Source organism: Ascaphus truei, unplaced genomic scaffold, assembly GCF_040206685.1.
Source record: "Ascaphus truei isolate aAscTru1 unplaced genomic scaffold, aAscTru1.hap1 HAP1_SCAFFOLD_855, whole genome shotgun sequence".
Lineage (NCBI taxonomy): Eukaryota > Metazoa > Chordata > Amphibia > Anura > Ascaphidae > Ascaphus > Ascaphus truei.
In genome coordinates, this window is record NW_027457193.1 from 98,103 (window position 1) to 123,396 (window position 25,294).

Below are 25,294 nucleotides of genomic sequence, written 5' to 3' on the forward strand. Positions count from 1 at the left end.
TCTCTCAGTCAGTCACTCAGTCTCTCAGTCAGTCACTCAGTCTCTCAGTCAGTCTCTCAGTCAGTCACTCAGTCTCTGTCAGTCACTCAGTCAGTCTCTCAGTCAGTCACTCAGTCTGTCAGTCTCTCAGTCAGTCACTCAGTCTTTCAGTCACTCAGTCAGTCACTCAGTCAGTCTCTGTCACTCAGTCTCTCAGTCAGTCTCTCAGTCTCTCAGTCAGTCACTCAGTCACACAGTCAGTCAGTCACTCAGTCTCTCAGTCAGTCACTCAGTCTCTCAGTCAGTCATTCAGTCTCTCAGTCAGTCACTCAGTCAGTCACTCAGTCTCTCAGTTAGTCTCTCAGTTAGTCTCTCAGTCAGTCACTCAGTCAGTCACTCAGTCAGTCACTCAGTCAGTCACTCAGTCACTCAGTCAGTCACTCAGTCTCTCAGTCAGTCACTCAGTCTCTCAGTCAGTCACTCAGTCTCTCAGTCAGTCACTCAGTCTCTCAGTCAGTCACTCAGTCTCTCAGTCACTCAGTCTCTCAGTCAGTCACTCAGTCACTCAGTCTCTCAGTCAGTCACTCAGTCTCTCAGTCAGTCACTCAGTCACTCAGTCTCTCACTCAGTCTCTCACTCAGTCTCTCACTCAGTCTCTCACTCAGTCTCTCAGTCAGTCACTCACTCAGTCTCTCAGTCAGTCACTCAGTCACTCAGTCAGTCTCTCAGTCAGTCACTCAGTCTCTCAGTCAGTCACTCAGTCTCTCAGTCAGTCACTCAGTCTCTCAGTCAGTCACTCAGTCTCTCAGTCAGTCACGCAGTCTCTCAGTCAGTCACTCAGTCTCTCAGTCAGTCTCTCAGTCAGTCACTCAGTCTCTCAGTCAGTCACTCAGTCTCTCAGTCAGTCACTCAGTCACTCAGTCTCTCACTCAGTCTCTCACTCAGTCTCTCACTCAGTCTCTCACTCAGTCTCTCAGTCAGTCACTCAGTCTCTCAGTCAGTCACTCAGTCTCTCAGTCAGTCACTCAGTCAGTCACTCAGTCTCTCAGTCAGTCACTCAGTCTCTCAGTCAGTCACTCAGTCTCTCAGTCAGTCACTCAGTCTCTCAGTCAGTCACTCAGTCTCTCAGTCAGTCACTCAGTCTCTCAGTCAGTCACTCAGTCTCTCAGTCAGTCTCTCAGTCTCTCAGTCACTCAGTCTCTCAGTTTTATATGTTTTATTTAAAAAATTGGTAAAAAAAAACAAATTGTCTTTTCTCTCCAGCTGTCCGATTTCGAGGCTGGTTCGATTTGAAACTGTTTTAAGATACTTCAAGTTCAAGATGCAGGTAAACCATTTATCGCACAGGGTGATTATAAAAGGGATGATATTGCCTGAAAACTGGGCATTATTACAAAGTTAAAAATGGGATGTTGGGGTTTAAATGATGGAGTATAACAAGGCAGTTTGGAGGACAGCAGGATGGTGGGTTGTATATGAATAGGTAAATCATGGCAGGAGGCCCACAGGATGTTGGGGTGTTATGGAGGGGTATAATCAGGCAGCAAGGAGGACAGTAGGAGGTCAGTCACTCAGTCTCTCTGTCACTCAGTCAGTCAGTCAGTCAGTCAGTCAGTCAGTCACTCAGTCAGTCACTCAGTCACTCAGTCACTCAGTCAGTCACTCAGTCAGTCACTCAGTCTCTCAGTCAGTCTCTCAGTCAGTCTCTCAGTCAGTCACTCAGTCTCTCAGTCAGTCAGTCAGTCACTCAGTCTCTGTCAGTCACTCAGTCTCTGTCAGTCACTCAGTCTCTGTCAGTCACTCATGCTCAGTCAGTCTCTCAGTCAGTCAGTCAGTCACTCAGTCACTCAGTCAGTCTCTCAGTCAGTCACTCAGTCTCTCAGTCTCTCAGTCACTCAGTCTCTCAGTCAGTCACTCAGTCTCTCAGTCAGTCTCTCAGTCTCTCAGTCTCTCAGTCAGTCAGTCTCTCAGTCAGTCACTCAGTCACTCAGTCTCTCAGTCTCTCAGTCTCTGTCAGTCACTCAGTCTCTGTCAGTCACTCAGTCTCTGTCAGTCACTCAGTCTCTCAGTCTCTCAGTCACTCAGTCTCTGTCAGTAACTCAGTCTCTGTCAGTAACTCAGTCTCTGTCAGTAACTCAGTCTCTCAGTCAGTCACTCAGTCTCTGTCACTCAGTCTCTCAGTCAGTCACTCAGTCTCTGTCAGTCACTCAGTCTCTGTCAGTCACTCAGTCTCTGTCAGTCACTCAGTCTCTGTCAGTCACTCAGTCTCTGTCAGTCACTCAGTCTCTGTCAGTCACTCAGTCTCTGTCAGTCACTCAGTCTCTGTCAGTCACTCAGTCTCTGTCAGTCACTCAGTCTCTGTCAGTCACTCAGTCTCTGTCAGTCACTCAGTCTCTGTCAGTCACTCAGTCTCTGTCAGTCACTCAGTCTCTGTCAGTCACTCAGTCTCTGTCAGTCACTCAGTCTCTCAGTCAGTCACTCAGTCTCTGTCACTCAGTCTCTCAGTCAGTCACTCAGTCTGTCAGTCACTCAGTCTCTGTCAGTCACTCAGTCTCTGTCAGTCACTCAGTCTCTGTCAGTCACTCAGTCTCAGTCAGTCACTCAGTCTCTCAGTCAGTCACTCAGTCTCTCAGTCAGTCACTCAGTCTCTGTCAGTCACTCAGTCAGTCTCTCAGTCAGTCACTCAGTCTGTCAGTCTCTCAGTCACTCAGTCAGTCACTGTCTCTCAGTCAGTCACTCAGTCAGTCACTCAGTCTCTGTCAGTCACTCAGTCTCTCAGTCAGTCACTCAGTCTCTCAGTCAGTCACTCAGTCTCTCAGTCAGTCACTCAGTCAGTCTCTCAGTCAGTCACTCAGTCTCTCAGTCAGTCACTCAGTCTCTCAGTCAGTCACTCAGTCAGTCTCTCAGTCAGTCACTCAGTCTGTCAGTCTCTCAGTCAGTCACTCAGTCTGTCAGTCTCTCAGTCAGTCACTCAGTCACTCAGTCAGTCACTCAGTCTCTCAGTCTCTCAGTCAGTCACTCAGTCTGTCAGTCTCTCAGTCAGTCACTCAGTCACTCAGTCAGTCACTCAGTCTCTCAGTCAGTCACTCAGTCTCTCAGTCAGTCACTCAGTCTCTCAGTCAGTCACTCAGTCAGTCTCTCAGTCAGTCACTCAGTCTGTCAGTCTCTCAGTCAGTCACTCAGTCACTCAGTCAGTCACTCAGTCTCTCAGTCTCTCAGTCAGTCACTCAGTCTGTCAGTCTCTCAGTCAGTCACTCAGTCACTCAGTCAGTCACTCAGTCTCTCAGTCAGTCACTCAGTCTCTCAGTCAGTCACTCAGTCAGTCTCTCAGTCAGTCACTCAGTCTGTCAGTCTCTCAGTCAGTCACTCAGTCACTCAGTCAGTCACTCAGTCTCTCAGTCAGTCACTCAGTCTCTCAGTCAGTCTCTCAGTCAGTCTCTCAGTCAGTCACTCAGTCAGTCTCTCAGTCAGTCACTCAGTCAGTCTCTCAGTCAGTCACTCAGTCTGTCAGTCTCTCAGTCAGTCTCTCAGTCAGTCACTCAGTCAGTCTCTCAGTCAGTCACTCAGTCTGTCAGTCTCTCAGTCAGTCACTCAGTCACTCAGTCAGTCACTCAGTCTCTCAGTCAGTCACTCAGTCTCTCAGTCAGTCACTCAGTCAGTCTCTCAGTCAGTCACTCAGTCAGTCTCTCAGTCAGTCACTCAGTCAGTCTCTCAGTCAGTCACTCAGTCTGTCAGTCTCTCAGTCAGTCTCTCAGTCAGTCACTCAGTCAGTCTCTCAGTCAGTCACTCAGTCTGTCAGTCTCTCAGTCAGTCACTCAGTCACTCAGTCAGTCACTCAGTCTCTCAGTCAGTCACTCAGTCTCTCAGTCAGTCACTCAGTCAGTCTCTCAGTCAGTCACTCAGTCAGTCTCTCAGTCAGTCACTCAGTCTGTCAGTCTCTCAGTCAGTCACTCAGTCACTCAGTCTCTCAGTCAGTCACTCAGTCTCTCAGTCAGTCACTCAGTCTCTCAGTCAGTCACTCAGTCTCTCAGTCAGTCACTCAGTCTCTCAGTCAGTCACTCAGTCTCTCAGTCAGTCACTCAGTCTCTCAGTCAGTCACTCAGTCTCTCAGTCAGTCACTCAGTCTCTCAGTCAGTCACTCAGTCTCTGTCAGCCACTCAGTCAGTCACTCAGTCTCTCACTCAGTCTTTCAGTCACTCAGTCTGTCAGTCTCTCAGTCAGTCACTCAGTCTCTCACTCAGTCTTTCAGTCACTCAGTCAGTCACTCAGTCAGTCTCTGTCACTCAGTCTCTCAGTCAGTCTCTCAGTCTCTCAGTCAGTCACTCAGTCACACAGTCAGTCAGTCACTCAGTCAGTCAGTCAGTCACTCAGTCAGTCACTCAGTCTCTCAGTCAGTCACTCAGTCAGTCAGTCAGTCACTCAGTCAGTCACTCAGTCTCTCAGTCAGTCACTCAGTCTCTCAGTCAGTCACTCAGTCTCTCAGTCAGTCACTCAGTCTCTCAGTCACTCAGTCTCTCAGTCAGTCACTCAGTCACTCAGTCTCTCAGTCAGTCACTCAGTCTCTCAGTCAGTCACTCAGTCACTCAGTTTCTCACTCAGTCTCTCACTCAGTCTCTCAGTCAGTCACTCAGTCTCTCAGTCAGTCACTCAGTCTCTCAGTCACTCAGTCTTTCAGTCAGTCTCTCAGTCAGTCACTCAGTCTCTCAGTCAGTCAGTCACTCAGTCACTCAGTCAGTCTCTCAATCAGTCACTCAGTCTCTCAGTCACTCAGTCTCTCAGTCAGTCACTCAGTCTCTCAGTCTCTCAGTCTCTCAGTCAGTCACTCAGTCTCTCAGTCTCTCAGTCTCTCACTCAGTCTCTCACTCAGTCTCTCAGTCAGTCTCTCAGTCAGTCACTCAGTCTCTCAGTCTCTCAGTCTCTCAGTCTCTCAGTCTCTCAGTCAGTCAGTCAGTCAGTCAGTCAGTCAGTCACTCAGTCAGTCAGTCAGTCAGTCACTCAGTCACTCAGTCACTCAGTCACTCAGTCACTCTGTCACTCTGTCACTCTGTCACTCTGTCACTCTGTCACTCTGTCACTCTGTCACTCTGTCACTCTGTCACTCTGTCACTCTGTCACTCTGTCACTCTGTCACTCTGTCACTCTGTCACTCTGTCACTCTGTCACTCTGTCACTCTGTCACTCTGTCACTCTGTCAGTCACTCAGTCTCTCAGTCAGTCACTCAGTCTCTCAGTCAGTCACTCAGTCAGTCTCTCAGTCAGTCACTCAGTCAGTCTCTCAGTCAGTCACTCAGTCTCTCAGTCAGTCACTCAGTCTCTCAGTCAGTCACTCAGTCAGTCTCTCAGTCAGTCACTCAGTCTGTCAGTCTCTCAGTCAGTCACTCAGTCTGTCAGTCTCTCAGTCAGTCACTCAGTCACTCAGTCAGTCACTCAGTCTCTCAGTCTCTCAGTCAGTCACTCAGTCTGTCAGTCTCTCAGTCAGTCACTCAGTCACTCAGTCAGTCACTCAGTCTCTCAGTCAGTCACTCAGTCTCTCAGTCAGTCACTCAGTCTCTCAGTCAGTCACTCAGTCAGTCTCTCAGTCAGTCACTCAGTCTGTCAGTCTCTCAGTCAGTCACTCAGTCACTCAGTCAGTCACTCAGTCTCTCAGTCTCTCAGTCAGTCACTCAGTCTGTCAGTCTCTCAGTCAGTCACTCAGTCACTCAGTCAGTCACTCAGTCTCTCAGTCAGTCACTCAGTCTCTCAGTCAGTCACTCAGTCAGTCTCTCAGTCAGTCACTCAGTCTGTCAGTCTCTCAGTCAGTCACTCAGTCACTCAGTCAGTCACTCAGTCTCTCAGTCAGTCACTCAGTCTCTCAGTCAGTCTCTCAGTCAGTCTCTCAGTCAGTCACTCAGTCAGTCTCTCAGTCAGTCACTCAGTCAGTCTCTCAGTCAGTCACTCAGTCTGTCAGTCTCTCAGTCAGTCTCTCAGTCAGTCTCTCAGTCAGTCACTCAGTCTGTCAGTCTCTCAGTCAGTCACTCAGTCACTCAGTCAGTCACTCAGTCTCTCAGTCAGTCACTCAGTCTCTCAGTCAGTCACTCAGTCAGTCTCTCAGTCAGTCACTCAGTCAGTCTCTCAGTCAGTCACTCAGTCAGTCTCTCAGTCAGTCACTCAGTCTGTCAGTCTCTCAGTCAGTCTCTCAGTCAGTCACTCAGTCAGTCTCTCAGTCAGTCACTCAGTCTGTCAGTCTCTCAGTCAGTCACTCAGTCACTCAGTCAGTCACTCAGTCTCTCAGTCAGTCACTCAGTCTCTCAGTCAGTCACTCAGTCAGTCTCTCAGTCAGTCACTCAGTCAGTCTCTCAGTCAGTCACTCAGTCTGTCAGTCTCTCAGTCAGTCACTCAGTCAGTCTCTCAGTCAGTCACTCAGTCTCTCACTCAGTCTTTCAGTCACTCAGTCAGTCACTCAGTCTCTCACTCAGTCTTTCAGTCACTCAGTCAGTCACTCAGTCTCTCACTCAGTCTTTCAGTCACTCAGTCAGTCACTCAGTCTCTCACTCAGTCTTTCAGTCACTCAGTCAGTCACTCAGTCTCTCACTCAGTCTTTCAGTCACTCAGTCAGTCTCTCAGTCACTCTGTCACTCAGTCTCTCAGTCAGTCACTCAGTCTCTCAGTCAGTCACTCAGTCTCTCAGTCAGTCACTCAGTCTCTCAGTCAGTCACTCAGTCTCTCAGTCAGTCACTCAGTCTCTCAGTCAGTCACTCAGTCTCTCAGTCAGTCTCTCAGTCAGTCACTCAGTCTCTGTCAGTCACTCAGTCAGTCTCTCAGTCAGTCACTCAGTCTGTCAGTCTCTCAGTCAGTCACTCAGTCTTTCAGTCACTCAGTCAGTCACTCAGTCAGTCTCTGTCACTCAGTCTCTCAGTCAGTCTCTCAGTCTCTCAGTCAGTCACTCAGTCACACAGTCAGTCAGTCACTCAGTCTCTCAGTCAGTCACTCAGTCTCTCAGTCAGTCATTCAGTCTCTCAGTCAGTCACTCAGTCAGTCACTCAGTCTCTCAGTTAGTCTCTCAGTTAGTCTCTCAGTCAGTCACTCAGTCAGTCACTCAGTCAGTCACTCAGTCAGTCACTCAGTCACTCAGTCAGTCACTCAGTCTCTCAGTCAGTCACTCAGTCTCTCAGTCAGTCACTCAGTCTCTCAGTCAGTCACTCAGTCTCTCAGTCAGTCACTCAGTCTCTCAGTCACTCAGTCTCTCAGTCAGTCACTCAGTCACTCAGTCTCTCAGTCAGTCACTCAGTCTCTCAGTCAGTCACTCAGTCACTCAGTCTCTCACTCAGTCTCTCACTCAGTCTCTCACTCAGTCTCTCACTCAGTCTCTCAGTCAGTCACTCACTCAGTCTCTCAGTCAGTCACTCAGTCACTCAGTCAGTCTCTCAGTCAGTCACTCAGTCTCTCAGTCAGTCACTCAGTCTCTCAGTCAGTCACTCAGTCTCTCAGTCAGTCACTCAGTCTCTCAGTCAGTCACTCAGTCTCTCAGTCAGTCACTCAGTCTCTCAGTCAGTCTCTCAGTCAGTCACTCAGTCTCTCAGTCAGTCACTCAGTCTCTCAGTCAGTCACTCAGTCTCTCAGTCAGTCACTCAGTCACTCAGTCTCTCACTCAGTCTCTCACTCAGTCTCTCACTCAGTCTCTCACTCAGTCTCTCAGTCAGTCACTCAGTCTCTCAGTCAGTCACTCAGTCTCTCAGTCAGTCACTCAGTCAGTCACTCAGTCTCTCAGTCAGTCACTCAGTCTCTCAGTCAGTCACTCAGTCTCTCAGTCAGTCACTCAGTCTCTCAGTCAGTCACTCAGTCTCTCAGTCAGTCACTCAGTCTCTCAGTCAGTCACTCAGTCTCTCAGTCAGTCTCTCAGTCTCTCAGTCACTCAGTCTCTCAGTTTTATATGTTTTATTTAAAAAATTGGTAAAAAAAAACAAATTGTCTTTTCTCTCCAGCTGTCCGATTTCGAGGCTGGTTCGATTTGAAACTGTTTTAAGATACTTCAAGTTCAAGATGCAGGTAAACCATTTATCGCACAGGGTGATTATAAAAGGGATGATATTGCCTGAAAACTGGGCATTATTACAAAGTTAAAAATGGGATGTTGGGGTTTAAATGATGGAGTATAACAAGGCAGTTTGGAGGACAGCAGGATGGTGGGTTGTATATGAATAGGTAAATCATGGCAGGAGGCCCACAGGATGTTGGGGTGTTATGGAGGGGTATAATCAGGCAGCAAGGAGGACAGTAGGAGGTCAGTCACTCAGTCTCTCTGTCACTCAGTCAGTCAGTCAGTCAGTCAGTCAGTCACTCAGTCAGTCACTCAGTCACTCAGTCAGTCACTCAGTCAGTCACTCAGTCTCTCAGTCAGTCTCTCAGTCAGTCTCTCAGTCAGTCACTCAGTCTCTCAGTCAGTCAGTCAGTCACTCAGTCTCTGTCAGTCACTCAGTCTCTGTCAGTCACTCAGTCTCTGTCAGTCACTCATGCTCAGTCAGTCTCTCAGTCAGTCAGTCAGTCACTCAGTCACTCAGTCAGTCTCTCAGTCAGTCACTCAGTCTCTCAGTCTCTCAGTCACTCAGTCTCTCAGTCAGTCACTCAGTCTCTCAGTCAGTCTCTCAGTCTCTCAGTCTCTCAGTCAGTCAGTCTCTCAGTCAGTCACTCAGTCACTCAGTCTCTGTCAGTCACTCAGTCTCTGTCAGTCACTCAGTCTCTGTCAGTCACTCAGTCTCTGTCAGTCACTCAGTCTCTGTCAGTCACTCAGTCTCTGTCAGTCACTCAGTCTCTGTCAGTCACTCAGTCTCTGTCAGTCACTCAGTCTCTGTCAGTCACTCAGTCTCTGTCAGTCACTCAGTCTCTGTCAGTCACTCAGTCTCTCAGTCTCTCAGTCACTCAGTCTCTGTCAGTAACTCAGTCTCTGTCAGTAACTCAGTCTCTGTCAGTAACTCAGTCTCTCAGTCAGTCACTCAGTCTCTGTCACTCAGTCTCTCAGTCAGTCACTCAGTCTCTGTCAGTCACTCAGTCTCTGTCAGTCACTCAGTCTCTGTCAGTCACTCAGTCTCTGTCAGTCACTCAGTCTCTGTCAGTCACTCAGTCTCTGTCAGTCACTCAGTCTCTGTCAGTCACTCAGTCTCTGTCAGTCACTCAGTCTCTGTCAGTCACTCAGTCTCTGTCAGTCACTCAGTCTCTGTCAGTCACTCAGTCTCTGTCAGTCACTCAGTCTCTGTCAGTCACTCAGTCTCTGTCAGTCACTCAGTCTCTCAGTCAGTCACTCAGTCTCTGTCACTCAGTCTCTCAGTCAGTCACTCAGTCTGTCAGTCACTCAGTCTCTGTCAGTCACTCAGTCTCTGTCAGTCACTCAGTCTCTGTCAGTCACTCAGTCTCAGTCAGTCACTCAGTCTCTCAGTCAGTCACTCAGTCTCTCAGTCAGTCACTCAGTCTCTGTCAGTCACTCAGTCAGTCTCTCAGTCAGTCACTCAGTCTGTCAGTCTCTCAGTCACTCAGTCAGTCACTGTCTCTCAGTCAGTCACTCAGTCAGTCACTCAGTCTCTGTCAGTCACTCAGTCTCTGTCAGTCACTCAGTCTCTGTCAGTCACTCAGTCTCTGTCAGTCACTCAGTCTCTGTCAGTCACTCAGTCTCTGTCAGTCACTCAGTCTCTCAGTCACTCAGTCTCTCAGTCTCTCAGTCTCTCAGTCAGTCTCTCAGTCAGTCACTCAGTCTCTCAGTCAGTTACTCAGTCTCTGTCACTCAGTCTCTCAGTCAGTCACTCAGTCTCTGTCACTCAGTCTCTCAGTCAGTCACTCAGTCACTCAGTCTGTCAGTCACTCAGTCTCTGTCAGTCACTCAGTCTCTGTCAGTCACTCAGTCTCTGTCAGTCACTCAGTCTCTGTCAGTCACTCAGTCTCTGTCAGTCACTCAGTCTCTGTCAGTCACTCAGTCTCTGTCAGTCACTCAGTCTCTGTCAGTCACTCAGTCTCTGTCAGTCACTCAGTCTCTGTCAGTCACTCAGTCTCTGTCAGTCACTCAGTCTCTGTCAGTCACTCAGTCTCTCAGTCAGTCTCTCAGTCAGTCACTCAGTCAGTCACTCAGTCTCTGTCAGTCACTCAGTCAGTCTCTCAGTCTCTCAGTCAGTCACTCAGTCTCTCAGTCACTCAGTCAGTCACTGTCTCTCAGTCAGTCACTCAGTCAGTCACTCAGTCTCTGTCAGTCACTCAGTCTCTGTCAGTCACTCAGTCTCTGTCAGTCACTCAGTCTCTCAGTCTCTCAGTCACTCAGTCTCTCAGTCTCTCAGTCTCTCAGTCACTCAGTCTCTCAGTCTCTCAGTCTCTGTCAGTAACTCAGTCTCTCAGTCAGTCTCTCAGTCAGTCACTCAGTCTCTCAGTCAGTTACTCAGTCTCTGTCACTCAGTCTCTCAGTCAGTCACTCAGTCACTCAGTCTGTCAGTCACTCAGTCTCTGTCAGTCACTCAGTCTCTGTCAGTCACTCAGTCTCTGTCAGTCACTCAGTCTCTGTCAGTCACTCAGTCTCAGTCAGTCACTCAGTCTCTCAGTCAGTCACTCAGTCTCTGTCAGTCACTCAGTCAGTCTCTCAGTCAGTCACTCAGTCTGTCAGTCTCTCAGTCAGTCACTCAGTCTGTCAGTCTCTCAGTCAGTCACTCAGTCTCTCACTCAGTCTTTCAGTCACTCAGTCAGTCACTCAGTCAGTCTCTGTCACTCAGTCTCTCAGTCAGTCTCTCAGTCTCTCAGTCAGTCACTCAGTCACACAGTCAGTCAGTCACTCAGTCAGTCAGTCAGTCACTCAGTCAGTCAGTCAGTCACTCAGTCAGTCACTCAGTCTCTCAGTCAGTCTCTCAGTCAGTCACTCAGTCAGTCAGTCAGTCACTCAGTCAGTCAGTCAGTCACTCAGTCAGTCACTCAGTCTCTCAGTCAGTCACTCAGTCTCTCAGTCAGTCACTCAGTCTCTCAGTCAGTCACTCAGTCTCTCAGTCACTCAGTCTCTCAGTCAGTCACTCAGTCACTCAGTCACTCAGTCTCTCAGTCAGTCACTCAGTCTCTCAGTCAGTCACTCAGTCACTCAGTCTCTCACTCAGTCTCTCACTCAGTCTCTCACTCAGTCTCTCAGTCAGTCACTCAGTCTCTCAGTCAGTCACTCAGTCTCTCAGTCAGTCACTCAGTCAGTCACTCAGTCTCTCAGTCAGTCACTCAGTCTCTCAGTCAGTCACTCAGTCTCTCAGTCAGTCACTCAGTCTCTCAGTCTCTCAGTCAGTCACTCAGTCTCTCAGTCTCTCAGTCTCTCAGTCTCTCAGTCTCTCAGTCAGTCTCTCAGTCTCTCAGTCAGTCACTCAGTCACACAGTCAGTCAGTCACTCAGTCAGTCAGTCAGTCACTCAGTCAGTCACTCAGTCTCTCAGTCAGTCACTCAGTCAGTCAGTCAGTCACTCAGTCAGTCAGTCAGTCACTTAGTCAGTCACTCAGTCTCTCAGTCAGTCACTCAGTCTCTCAGTCAGTCACTCAGTCTCTCAGTCAGTCACTCAGTCTCTCAGTCACTCAGTCAGTCTCTCAGTCAGTCACTCAGTCTGTCAGTCTCTCAGTCAGTCTCTCAGTCAGTCACTCAGTCAGTCTCTCAGTCAGTCACTCAGTCTGTCAGTCTCTCAGTCAGTCACTCAGTCACTCAGTCAGTCACTCAGTCTCTCAGTCAGTCACTCAGTCTCTCAGTCAGTCACTCAGTCAGTCTCTCAGTCAGTCACTCAGTCAGTCTCTCAGTCAGTCACTCAGTCAGTCTCTCAGTCAGTCACTCAGTCTGTCAGTCTCTCAGTCAGTCTCTCAGTCAGTCACTCAGTCAGTCTCTCAGTCAGTCACTCAGTCTGTCAGTCTCTCAGTCAGTCACTCAGTCACTCAGTCAGTCACTCAGTCTCTCAGTCAGTCACTCAGTCTCTCAGTCAGTCACTCAGTCAGTCTCTCAGTCAGTCACTCAGTCAGTCTCTCAGTCAGTCACTCAGTCTGTCAGTCTCTCAGTCAGTCACTCAGTCACTCAGTCTCTCAGTCAGTCACTCAGTCTCTCAGTCAGTCACTCAGTCTCTCAGTCAGTCACTCAGTCTCTCAGTCAGTCACTCAGTCTCTCAGTCAGTCACTCAGTCTCTCAGTCAGTCACTCAGTCTCTCAGTCAGTCACTCAGTCTCTCAGTCAGTCACTCAGTCTCTCAGTCAGTCACTCAGTCTCTGTCAGCCACTCAGTCAGTCACTCAGTCTCTCACTCAGTCTTTCAGTCACTCAGTCTGTCAGTCTCTCAGTCAGTCACTCAGTCTCTCACTCAGTCTTTCAGTCACTCAGTCAGTCACTCAGTCAGTCTCTGTCACTCAGTCTCTCAGTCAGTCTCTCAGTCTCTCAGTCAGTCACTCAGTCACACAGTCAGTCAGTCACTCAGTCAGTCAGTCAGTCACTCAGTCAGTCACTCAGTCTCTCAGTCAGTCACTCAGTCAGTCACTCAGTCAGTCACTCAGTCTCTCAGTCAGTCACTCAGTCTCTCAGTCAGTCACTCAGTCTCTCAGTCAGTCACTCAGTCTCTCAGTCACTCAGTCTCTCAGTCAGTCACTCAGTCACTCAGTCTCTCAGTCAGTCACTCAGTCTCTCAGTCAGTCACTCAGTCACTCAGTTTCTCACTCAGTCTCTCAGTCAGTCACTCAGTCTCTCAGTCAGTCACTCAGTCTCTCAGTCACTCAGTCTTTCAGTCAGTCTCTCAGTCAGTCACTCAGTCTCTCAGTCAGTCAGTCACTCAGTCACTCAGTCAGTCTCTCAATCAGTCACTCAGTCTCTCAGTCACTCAGTCTCTCAGTCAGTCACTCAGTCTCTCAGTCTCTCAGTCTCTCAGTCAGTCACTCAGTCTCTCAGTCTCTCAGTCTCTCACTCAGTCTCTCACTCAGTCTCTCACTCAGTCTCTCAGTCAGTCACTCAGTCTCTCAGTCTCTCAGTCTCTCAGTCTCTCAGTCTCTCAGTCTCTCAGTCAGTCAGTCAGTCAGTCAGTCAGTCAGTCAGTCAGTCACTCAGTCACTCAGTCACTCTGTCACTCTGTCACTCTGTCACTCTGTCACTCTGTCACTCTGTCACTCTGTCACTCTGTCACTCTGTCACTCTGTCACTCTGTCACTCTGTCACTCTGTCACTCTGTCACTCTGTCACTCTGTCACTCTGTCACTCTGTCACTCTGTCACTCTGTCACTCTGTCACTCTGTCAGTCACTCAGTCTCTCAGTCAGTCACTCAGTCTCTCAGTCAGTCACTCAGTCAGTCTCTCAGTCAGTCACTCAGTCTCTCAGTCAGTCACTCAGTCTCTCAGTCAGTCACTCAGTCAGTCTCTCAGTCAGTCACTCAGTCTGTCAGTCTCTCAGTCAGTCACTCAGTCTGTCAGTCTCTCAGTCAGTCACTCAGTCACTCAGTCAGTCACTCAGTCTCTCAGTCTCTCAGTCAGTCACTCAGTCTGTCAGTCTCTCAGTCAGTCACTCAGTCACTCAGTCAGTCACTCAGTCTCTCAGTCAGTCACTCAGTCTCTCAGTCAGTCACTCAGTCTCTCAGTCAGTCACTCAGTCAGTCTCTCAGTCAGTCACTCAGTCTGTCAGTCTCTCAGTCAGTCACTCAGTCACTCAGTCAGTCACTCAGTCTCTCAGTCTCTCAGTCAGTCACTCAGTCTGTCAGTCTCTCAGTCAGTCACTCAGTCACTCAGTCAGTCACTCAGTCTCTCAGTCAGTCACTCAGTCTCTCAGTCAGTCACTCAGTCAGTCTCTCAGTCAGTCACTCAGTCTGTCAGTCTCTCAGTCAGTCACTCAGTCACTCAGTCAGTCACTCAGTCTCTCAGTCAGTCACTCAGTCTCTCAGTCAGTCTCTCAGTCAGTCTCTCAGTCAGTCACTCAGTCAGTCTCTCAGTCAGTCACTCAGTCAGTCTCTCAGTCAGTCACTCAGTCTGTCAGTCTCTCAGTCAGTCTCTCAGTCAGTCACTCAGTCAGTCTCTCAGTCAGTCACTCAGTCTGTCAGTCTCTCAGTCAGTCACTCAGTCACTCAGTCAGTCACTCAGTCTCTCAGTCAGTCACTCAGTCTCTCAGTCAGTCACTCAGTCAGTCTCTCAGTCAGTCACTCAGTCAGTCTCTCAGTCAGTCACTCAGTCAGTCTCTCAGTCAGTCACTCAGTCTGTCAGTCTCTCAGTCAGTCTCTCAGTCAGTCACTCAGTCAGTCTCTCAGTCAGTCACTCAGTCTGTCAGTCTCTCAGTCAGTCACTCAGTCACTCAGTCAGTCACTCAGTCTCTCAGTCAGTCACTCAGTCTCTCAGTCAGTCACTCAGTCAGTCTCTCAGTCAGTCACTCAGTCAGTCTCTCAGTCAGTCACTCAGTCAGTCTCTCAGTCAGTCACTCAGTCTCTCACTCAGTCTTTCAGTCACTCAGTCAGTCACTCAGTCTCTCACTCAGTCTTTCAGTCACTCAGTCAGTCACTCAGTCTCTCACTCAGTCTTTCAGTCACTCAGTCAGTCACTCAGTCTCTCACTCAGTCTTTCAGTCACTCAGTCAGTCACTCAGTCTCTCACTCAGTCTTTCAGTCACTCAGTCAGTCTCTCAGTCACTCTGTCACTCAGTCTCTCAGTCAGTCACTCAGTCTCTCAGTCAGTCACTCAGTCTCTCAGTCAGTCACTCAGTCTCTCAGTCAGTCACTCAGTCTCTCAGTCAGTCACTCAGTCTCTCAGTCAGTCACTCAGTCTCTCAGTCAGTCTCTCAGTCAGTCACTCAGTCTCTGTCAGTCACTCAGTCAGTCTCTCAGTCAGTCACTCAGTCTGTCAGTCTCTCAGTCAGTCACTCAGTCTTTCAGTCACTCAGTCAGTCACTCAGTCAGTCTCTGTCACTCAGTCTCTCAGTCAGTCTCTCAGTCTCTCAGTCAGTCACTCAGTCACACAGTCAGTCAGTCACTCAGTCTCTCAGTCAGTCACTCAGTCTCTCAGTCAGTCATTCAGTCTCTCAGTCAGTCACTCAGTCAGTCACTCAGTCTCTCAGTTAGTCTCTCAGTTAGTCTCTCAGTCAGTCACTCAGTCAGTCACTCAGTCAGTCACTCAGTCAGTCACTCAGTCACTCAGTCAGTCACTCAGTCTCTCAGTCAGTCACTCAGTCTCTCAGTCAGTCACTCAGTCTCTCAGTCAGTCACTCAGTCTCTCAGTCAGTCACTCAGTCTCTCAGTCACTCAGTCTCTCAGTCAGTCACTCAGTCACTCAGTCTCTCAGTCAGTCACTCAGTCTCTCAGTCAGTCACTCAGTCACTCAGTCTCTCACTCAGTCTCTCACTCAGTCTCTCACTCAGTCTCTCACTCAGTCTCTCAGTCAGTCACTCACTCAGTCTCTCAGTCAGTCACTCAGTCACTCAGTCAGTCTCTCAGTCAGTCACTCAGTCTCTCAGTCAGTCACTCAGTCTCTCAGTCAGTCACTCAGTCTCTCAGTCAGTCACTCAGTCTCTCAGTCAGTCACGCAGTCTCTCAGTCAGTCACTCAGTCTCTCAGTCAGTCTCTCAGTCAGTCACTCAGTCTCTCAGTCAGTCACTCAGTCTCTCAGTCAGTCACTCAGTCACTCAGTCTCTCACTCAGTCTCTCACTCAGTCTCTCACTCAGTCTCTCACTCAGTCTCTCAGTCAGTCACTCAGTCTCTCAGTCAGTCACTCAGTCTCTCAGTCAGTCACTCAGTCAGTCACTCAGTCTCTCAGTCAGTCACTCAGTCTCTCAGTCAGTCACTCAGTCTCTCAGTCAGTCACTCAGTCTCTCAGTCAGTCACTCAGTCTCTCAGTCAGTCACTCAGTCTCTCAGTCAGTCACTCAGTCTCTCAGTCAGTCTCTCAGTCTCTCAGTCACTCAGTCTCTCAGTTTTATATGTTTTATTTAAAAAATTGGTAAAAAAAAACAAATTGTCTTTTCTCTCCAGCTGTCCGATTTCGAGGCTGGTTCGATTTGAAACTGTTTTAAGATACTTCAAGTTCAAGATGCAGGTAAACCATTTATCGCACAGGGTGATTATAAAAGGGATGATATTGCCTGAAAACTGGGCATTATTACAAAGTTAAAAATGGGATGTTGGGGTTTAAATGATGGAGTATAACAAGGCAGTTTGGAGGACAGCAGGATGGTGGGTTGTATATGAATAGGTAAATCATGGCAGGAGGCCCACAGGATGTTGGGGTGTTATGGAGGGGTATAATCAGGCAGCAAGGAGGACAGTAGGAGGTCAGTCACTCAGTCTCTCTGTCACTCAGTCAGTCAGTCAGTCAGTCAGTCAGTCAGTCACTCAGTCAGTCACTCAGTCACTCAGTCAGTCACTCAGTCAGTCACTCAGTCTCTCAGTCAGTCTCTCAGTCAGTCTCTCAGTCAGTCACTCAGTCTCTCAGTCAGTCAGTCAGTCACTCAGTCTCTGTCAGTCACTCAGTCTCTGTCAGTCACTCAGTCTCTGTCAGTCACTCATGCTCAGTCAGTCTCTCAGTCAGTCAGTCAGTCACTCAGTCACTCAGTCACTCAGTCAGTCTCTCAGTCAGTCACTCAGTCTCTCAGTCTCTCAGTCACTCAGTCTCTCAGTCAGTCACTCAGTCTCTCAGTCAGTCTCTCAGTCTCTCAGTCTCTCAGTCAGTCAGTCTCTCAGTCAGTCACTCAGTCACTCAGTCTCTCAGTCTCTCAGTCTCTGTCAGTCACTCAGTCTCTGTCAGTCACTCAGTCTCTGTCAGTCACTCAGTCTCTCAGTCTCTCAGTCACTCAGTCTCTGTCAGTAACTCAGTCTCTGTCAGTAACTCAGTCTCTGTCAGTAACTCAGTCTCTCAGTCAGTCACTCAGTCTCTGTCACTCAGTCTCTCAGTCAGTCACTCAGTCTCTGTCAGTCACTCAGTCTCTGTCAGTCACTCAGTCTCTGTCAGTCACTCAGTCTCTGTCAGTCACTCAGTCTCTGTCAGTCACTCAGTCTCTGTCAGTCACTCAGTCTCTGTCAGTCACTCAGTCTCTGTCAGTCACTCAGTCTCTGTCAGTCACTCAGTCTCTGTCAGTCACTCAGTCTCTGTCAGTCACTCAGTCTCTGTCAGTCACTCAGTCTCTGTCAGTCACTCAGTCTCTCAGTCAGTCACTCAGTCTCTGTCACTCAGTCTCTCAGTCAGTCACTCAGTCTGTCAGTCACTCAGTCTCTGTCAGTCACTCAGTCTCTGTCAGTCACTCAGTCTCTGTCAGTCACTCAGTCTCAGTCAGTCACTCAGTCTCTCAGTCAGTCACTCAGTCTCTCAGTCAGTCACTCAGTCTCTGTCAGTCACTCAGTCAGTCTCTCAGTCAGTCACTCAGTCTGTCAGTCTCTCAGTCACTCAGTCAGTCACTGTCTCTCAGTCAGTCACTCAGTCAGTCACTCAGTCTCTGTCAGTCACTCAGTCTCTGTCAGTCACTCAGTCTCTGTCAGTCACTCAGTCTCTGTCAGTCACTCAGTCTCTGTCAGTCACTCAGTCTCTGTCAGTCACTCAGTCTCTCAGTCACTCAGTCTCTCAGTCTCTCAGTCTCTCAGTCAGTCTCTCAGTCAGTCACTCAGTCTCTCAGTCAGTTACTCAGTCTCTGTCACTCAGTCTCTCAGTCAGTCACTCAGTCTCTGTCACTCAGTCTCTCAGTCAGTCACTCAGTCACTCAGTCTGTCAGTCACTCAGTCTCTGTCAGTCACTCAGTCTCTGTCAGTCACTCAGTCTCTGTCAGTCACTCAGTCTCTGTCAGTCACTCAGTCTCTGTCAGTCACTCAGTCTCTGTCAGTCACTCAGTCTCTGTCAGTCACTCAGTCTCTGTCAGTCACTCAGTCTCTGTCAGTCACTCAGTCTCTGTCAGTCACTCAGTCTCTGTCAGTCACTCAGTCTCTGTCAGTCACTCAGTCTCTCAGTCAGTCTCTCAGTCAGTCACTCAGTCAGTCACTCAGTCTCTGTCAGTCACTCAGTCAGTCTCTCAGTCTCTCAGTCAGTCACTCAGTCTCTCAGTCACTCAGTCAGTCACTGTCTCTCAGTCAGTCACTCAGTCAGTCACTCAGTCTCTGTCAGTCACTCAGTCTCTGTCAGTCACTCAGTCTCTGTCAGTCACTCAGTCTCTCAGTCACTCAGTCTCTCAGTCTCTCAGTCTCTCAGTCACTCAGTCTCTCAGTCTCTCAGTCTCTGTCAGTAACTCAGTCTCTCAGTCAGTCTCTCAGTCAGTCACTCAGTCTCTCAGTCAGTTACTCAGTCTCTGTCACTCAGTCTCTCAGTCAGTCACTCAGTCACTCAGTCTGTCAGTCACTCAGTCTCTGTCAGTCACTCAGTCTCTGTCAGTCACTCAGTCTCTGTCAGTCACTCAGTCTCAGTCAGTCACTCAGTCTCTCAGTCAGTCACTCAGTCTCTGTCAGTCACTCAGTCAGTCTCTCAGTCAGTCACTCAGTCTGTCAGTCTCTCAGTCAGTCACTCAGTCTGTCAGTCTCTCAGTCAGTCACTCAGTCTCTCACTCAGTCTTTCAGTCACTCAGTCAGTCACTCAGTCAGTCTCTGTCACTCAGTCTCTCAGTCAGTCTCTCAGTCTCTCAGTCAGTCACTCAGTCACACAGTCAGTCAGTCACTCAGTCAGTCAGTCACTCAGTCAGTCAGTCAGTCACTCAGTCAGTCACTCAGTCAGTCACTCAGTCTCTCAGTCAGTCTCTCAGTCAGTCACTCAGTCAGTCAGTCAGTCACTCAGTCAGTCAGTCAGTCACTCAGTCAGTCACTCAGTCTCTCAGTCAGTCACTCAGTCTCTCAGTCAGTCACTCAGTCTCTCAGTCAGTCACTCAGTCTCTCAGTCACTCAGTCTCTCAGTCAGTCACTCAGTCACTCAGTCACTCAGTCTCTCAGTCAGTCACTCAGTCTCTCAGTCAGTCACTCAGTCACTCAGTCTCTCACTCAGTCTCTCACTCAGTCTCTCACTCAGTCTCTCAGTCAGTCACTCAGTCACTCAGTCTCTCAGTCAGTCACTCAGTCAGTCACTCAGTCTCTCAGTCAGTCACTCAGTCTCTCAGTCAGTCACTCAGTCTCTCAGTCAGTCACTCAGTCTCTCAGTCTCTCAGTCAGTCACTCAGTCTCTCAGTCTCTCAGTCTCTCAGTCTCTCAGTCTCTCAGTCAGTCTCTCAGTCTCTCAGTCAGTCACTCAGTCACACAGTCAGTCAGTCACTCAGTCAGTCAGTCAGTCACTCAGTCAGTCAGTCAGTCACTTAGTCAGTCACTCAGTCTCTCAGTCAGTCACTCAGTCTCTCAGTCAGTCACTCAGTCTCTCAGTCAGTCTCTCAGTCTCTCAGTCTCTCAGTCTCTCAGTCACTCAGTCACTCAGTCACTCAGTCACTCAGTCACTCAGTCACTCAGTCACTCAGTCACTCAGTCACTCAGTCACTCAGTCTCTCAGTCACTCTGTCACTCAGTCTCTCAGTCAGTCACTCAGTCTCTCAGTCAGTCACTCAGTCTCTCAGTCAGTCACTCAGTCTCTCAGTCAGTCACTCAGTCTCTCAGTCAGTCACTCAGTCTCTCAGTCAGTCACTCAGTCTGTCAGTCTCTCAGTCAGTCACTCAGTCTCTCACTCAGTCTTTCAGTCACTCAGTCAGTCACTCAGTCAGTCTCTGTCACTCAGTCTCTCAGTCAGTCTCTCAGTCTCTCAGTCAGTCACTCAGTCACACAGTCAGTCAGTCACTCAGTCAGTCAGTCAGTCAGTCAGTCACTCAGTCAGTCACTCAGTCAGTCACTCAGTCTCTCAGTCAGTCACTCAGTCTCTCAGTCAGTCATTCAGTCTCTCAGTCAGTCACTCAGTCTCTCAGTTAGTCTCTCACTCAGTCACTCAGTCAGTCACTCAGTCTCTCAGTTAGTCTCTCAGTTAGTCTCTCAGTCAGTCACTCAGTCAGTCACTCAGTCAGTCACTCAGTCAGTCACTCAGTCAGTCACTCAGTCAGTCAGTCTCTCAGTCACTCAGTCTCTCAGTCAGTCACTCAGTCTCTCAGTCAGTCACTCAGTCTCTCAGTCAGTCACTCAGTCTCTCAGTCAGTCACTCAGTCTCTCAGTCAGTCACTCAGTCTCTCAGTCAGTCACTCAGTCTCTCAGTCAGTCACTCAGTCTCTGTCAGTCACTCAGTCAGTCTCTCAGTCAGTCACTCAGTCTGTCAGTCTCTCAGTCAGTCACTCAGTCTCTCACTCAGTCTTTCAGTCACTCAGTCAGTCACTCAGTCAGTCTCTGTCACTCAGTCTCTCAGTCAGTCTCTCAGTCTCTCAGTCAGTCACTCAGTCACACAGTCAGTCAGTCACTCAGTCTCTCAGTCAGTCACTCAGTCTCTCAGTCAGTCATTCAGTCTCTCAGTCAGTCACTCAGTCAGTCACTCAGTCTCTCAGTTAGTCTCTCAGTTAGTCTCTCAGTCAGTCACTCAGTCAGTCACTCAGTCAGTCACTCAGTCAGTCAGTCAGTCACTCAGTCAGTCACTCAGTCAGTCAGTCAGTCACTCAGTCAGTCACTCAGTCTCTCAGTCAGTCACTCAGTCTCTCAGTCAGTCACTCAGTCTCTCAGTCAGTCACTCAGTCTCTCAGTCAGTCACTCAGTCTCTCAGTCACTCAGTCTCTCAGTCAGTCACTCAGTCACTCAGTCTCTCAGTCAGTCACTCAGTCTCTCAGTCAGTCACTCAGTCACTCAGTCACTCAGTCTCTCACTCAGTCTCTCACTCAGTCTCTCACTCAGTCTCTCACTCAGTCTCTCACTCAGTCTCTCAGTCTCTCAGTCAGTCACTCAGTCACTCAGTCAGTCTCTCAGTCAGTCACTCAGTCTCTCAGTCAGTCACTCAGTCTCTCAGTCAGTCACTCAGTCTCTCAGTCAGTCACTCAGTCTCTCAGTCAGTCACTCAGTCTCTCAGTCAGTCACTCAGTCTCTCAGTCAGTCACTCAGTCTCTCTGTCAGTCACTCAGTCTTTCAGTCACTCAGTCAGTCACTCAGTCAGTCTCTGTCACTCAGTCTCTCAGTCAGTCTCTCAGTCTCTCAGTCAGTCACTCAGTCACACAGTCAGTCAGTCACTCAGTCAGTCAGTCAGTCACTCAGTCAGTCACTCAGTCTCTCAGTCAGTCTCTCAGTCAGTCACTCAGTCAGTCAGTCAGTCACTCAGTCAGTCAGTCAGTCACTCAGTCAGTCACTCAGTCTCTCAGTCAGTCACTCAGTCTCTCAGTCAGTCACTCAGTCTCTCAGTCAGTCACTCAGTCTCTCAGTCACTCAGTCTCTCAGTCAGTCACTCAGTCACTCAGTCACTCAGTCTCTCAGTCAGTCACTCAGTCTCTCAGTCAGTCACTCAGTCACTCAGTCTCTCACTCAGTCTCTCACTCAGTCTCTCACTCAGTCTCTCAGTCAGTCACTCAGTCTCTCAGTCAGTCACTCAGTCTCTCAGTCAGTCACTCAGTCAGTCACTCAGTCTCTCAGTCAGTCACTCAGTCTCTCAGTCAGTCACTCAGTCTCTCAGTCTCTCAGTCAGTCACTCAGTCTCTCAGTCTCTCAGTCTCTCAGTCTCTCAGTCTCTCAGTCTCTCAGTCAGTCTCTCAGTCTCTCAGTCAGTCACTCAGTCACACAGTCAGTCAGTCACTCAGTCAGTCAGTCAGTCACTCAGTCAGTCACTCAGTCTCTCAGTCAGTCACTCAGTCAGTCAGTCAGTCACTCAGTCAGTCAGTCAGTCACTTAGTCAGTCACTCAGTCTCTCAGTCAGTCACTCAGTCTCTCAGTCAGTCACTCAGTCTCTCAGTCAGTCTCTCAGTCTCTCAGTCTCTCAGTCTCTCAGTCACTCAGTCACTCAGTCACTCAGTCACTCAGTCACTCAGTCACTCAGTCACTCAGTCACTCAGTCACTCAGTCACTCAGTCTCTCAGTCACTCTGTCACTCAGTCTCTCAGTCAGTCACTCAGTCTCTCAGTCAGTCACTCAGTCTCTCAGTCAGTCACTCAGTCTCTCAGTCAGTCACTCAGTCTCTCAGTCAGTCACTCAGTCTCTCAGTCAGTCACTCAGTCTCAGTCTCTCAGTCAGTCACTCAGTCTCTCACTCAGTCTTTCAGTCACTCAGTCAGTCACTCAGTCAGTCTCTGTCACTCAGTCTCTCAGTCAGTCTCTCAGTCTCTCAGTCAGTCACTCAGTCACACAGTCAGTCAGTCACTCAGTCAGTCAGTCAGTCAGTCAGTCAGTCAGTCACTCAGTCAGTCACTCAGTCAGTCACTCAGTCTCTCAGTCAGTCACTCAGTCTCTCAGTCAGTCATTCAGTCTCTCAGTCAGTCACTCAGTCTCTCAGTTAGTCTCTCACTCAGTCACTCAGTCAGTCACTCAGTCTCTCAGTTAGTCTCTCAGTCAGTCACTCAGTCAGTCACTCAGTCAGTCACTCAGTCAGTCACTCAGTCAGTCACTCAGTCAGTCACTCAGTCAGTCACTCAGTCAGTCAGTCTCTCAGTCACTCTGTCACTCAGTCTCTCAGTCAGTCACTCAGTCTCTCAGTCAGTCACTCAGTCTCTCAGTCAGTCACTCAGTCTCTCAGTCAGTCACTCAGTCTCTCAGTCAGTCACTCAGTCTCTCAGTCAGTCACTCAGTCTCTCAGTCAGTCACTCAGTCTCTGTCAGTCACTCAGTCAGTCTCTCAGTCAGTCACTCAGTCTGTCAGTCTCTCAGTCAGTCACTCAGTCTCTCACTCAGTCTTTCAGTCACTCAGTCAGTCACTCAGTCAGTCTCTGTCACTCAGTCTCTCAGTCAGTCTCTCAGTCTCTCAGTCAGTCACTCAGTCACACAGTCAGTCTCTCAGTCAGTCTCTCAGTCAGTCACTCAGTCTCTCAGTCAGTCACTCAGTCTCTCAGTCAGTCATTCAGTCTCTCAGTCAGTCACTCAGTCAGTCACTCAGTCTCTCAGTTAGTCTCTCAGTTAGTCTCTCAGTCAGTCACTCAGTCAGTCACTCAGTCAGTCACTCAGTCAGTCAGTCAGTCACTCAGTCAGTCACTCAGTCAGTCAGTCAGTCACTCAGTCAGTCACTCAGTCTCTCAGTCAGTCACTCAGTCTCTCAGTCAGTCACTCAGTCTCTCAGTCAGTCACTCAGTCTCTCAGTCAGTCACTCAGTCTCTCAGTCACTCAGTCACTCAGTCTCTCAGTCAGTCACTCAGTCTCTCAGTCAGTCACTCAGTCTCTCAGTCAGTCACTCAGTCACTCAGTCACTCAGTCTCTCACTCAGTCTCTCACTCAGTCTCTCACTCAGTCTCTCAGTCAGTCACTCAGTCTCTCAGTCAGTCACTCAGTCACTCAGTCAGTCTCTCAGTCAGTCACTCAGTCTCTCAGTCAGTCACTCAGTCTCTCAGTCAGTCACTCAGTCTCTCAGTCAGTCACTCAGTCTCTCAGTCAGTCACTCAGTCTCTCAGTCAGTCACTCAGTCTCTCAGTCAGTCACTCAGTCTCTCAGTCAGTCACTCAGTCTCTCAGTCAGTCTCTCAGTCAGTCACTCAGTCTCTCAGTCAGTCACTCAGTCTCTCAGTCAGTCACTCAGTCACTCAGTCTCTCACTCAGTCTCTCACTCAGTCTCTCACTCAGTCTCTCAGTCAGTCACTCAGTCTCTCAGTCAGTCACTCAGTCTCTCAGTCAGTCACTCAGTCAGTCACTCAGTCTCTCAGTCAGTCACTCAGTCTCTCAGTCAGTCACTCAGTCTCTCAGTCAGTCACTCAGTCTCTCAGTCAGTCACTCAGTCTCTCAGTCAGTCTCTCAGTCAGTCACTCAGTCTCTCAGTCAGTCACTCAGTCTCTCAGTCAGTCTCTCAGTCTCTCAGTCACTCAGTCTCTCAGTTTTATATGTTTTATTTAAAAAATTGGTAAAAAAAAACAAATTGTCTTTTCTCTCCAGCTGTCCGATTTCGAGGCTGGTTCGATTTGAAACTGTTTTAAGATACTTCAAGTTCAAGATGCAGGTAAACCATTTATCGCACAGGGTGATTATAAAAGGGATGATATTGCCTGAAAACTGGGCATTATTACAAAGTTAAAAATGGGATGTTGGGGTTTAAATGATGGAGTATAACAAGGCAGTTTGGAGGACAGCAGGATGGTGGGTTGTATATGAATAGGTAAATCATGGCAGGAGGCCCACAGGATGTTGGGGTGTTATGGAGGGGTATAATCAGGCAGCAAGGAGGACAGTAGGAGGTCAGTCACTCAGTCTCTCTGTCACTCAGTCAGTCAGTCAGTCAGTCAGTCAGTCACTCAGTCAGTCACTCAGTCACTCAGTCAGTCACTCAGTCAGTCACTCAGTCTCTCAGTCAGTCTCTCAGTCAGTCTCTCAGTCAGTCACTCAGTCTCTCAGTCAGTCAGTCAGTCACTCAGTCTCTGTCAGTCACTCAGTCTCTGTCAGTCACTCAGTCTCTGTCAGTCACTCATGCTCAGTCAGTCTCTCAGTCAGTCAGTCAGTCACTCAGTCACTCAGTCACTCAGTCAGTCTCTCAGTCAGTCACTCAGTCTCTCAGTCTCTCAGTCACTCAGTCTCTCAGTCAGTCACTCAGTCTCTCAGTCAGTCACTCAGTCTCTCAGTCTCTCAGTCAGTCAGTCTCTCAGTCAGTCACTCAGTCACTCAGTCTCTCAGTCTCTCAGTCTCTGTCAGTCACTCAGTCTCTGTCAGTCACTCAGTCTCTGTCAGTCACTCAGTCTCTCAGTCTCTCAGTCACTCAGTCTCTGTCAGTAACTCAGTCTCTGTCAGTAACTCAGTCTCTGTCAGTAACTCAGTCTCTGTCAGTAACTCAGTCTCTCAGTCAGTCACTCAGTCTCTGTCACTCAGTCTCTCAGTCAGTCACTCAGTCTCTGTCAGTCACTCAGTCTCTGTCAGTCACTCAGTCTCTGTCAGTCACTCAGTCTCTGTCAGTCACTCAGTCTCTGTCAGTCACTCAGTCTCTGTCAGTCACTCAGTCTCTGTCAGTCACTCAGTCTCTGTCAGTCACTCAGTCTCTGTCAGTCACTCAGTCTCTGTCAGTCACTCAGTCTCTCAGTCAGTCACTCAGTCTCTGTCAGTCACTCAGTCTCTCAGTCAGTCACTCAGTCTCTGTCAGTCACTCAGTCAGTCTCTCAGTCTCTCAGTCAGTCACTCAGTCTCTCAGTCACTCAGTCAGTCACTGTCTCTCAGTCAGTCACTCAGTCAGTCACTCAGTCTCTGTCAGTCACTCAGTCTCTGTCAGTCACTCAGTCTCTGTCAGTCACTCAGTCTCTGTCAGTCACTCAGTCTCTGTCAGTCACTCAGTCTCTGTCAGTCACTCAGTCTCTCAGTCACTCAGTCTCTCAGTCTCTCAGTCTCTGTC

At 49.1% G+C, this 25,294-nt stretch overlaps 1 protein-coding gene across 1 annotated transcript in view; it reads left to right on the plus strand.

The window, feature by feature from the left end:
* Nucleotides 1-246: 246 nt before the first annotated feature.
* The window catches only part of LOC142486419 (zinc finger protein 92 homolog), a 47,915-nt gene continuing 22,867 nt past the window's right edge, over nt 247-25,294 (plus strand). The window contains exons 1-4 of the mRNA XM_075585007.1: nt 247-1,306; nt 7,941-8,004; nt 15,919-15,982; nt 23,857-23,920. The gene's annotated coding sequence lies outside the window, so the exon portion shown is untranslated. The remainder of the gene's footprint in view (nt 1,307-7,940; nt 8,005-15,918; nt 15,983-23,856; nt 23,921-25,294) is intronic.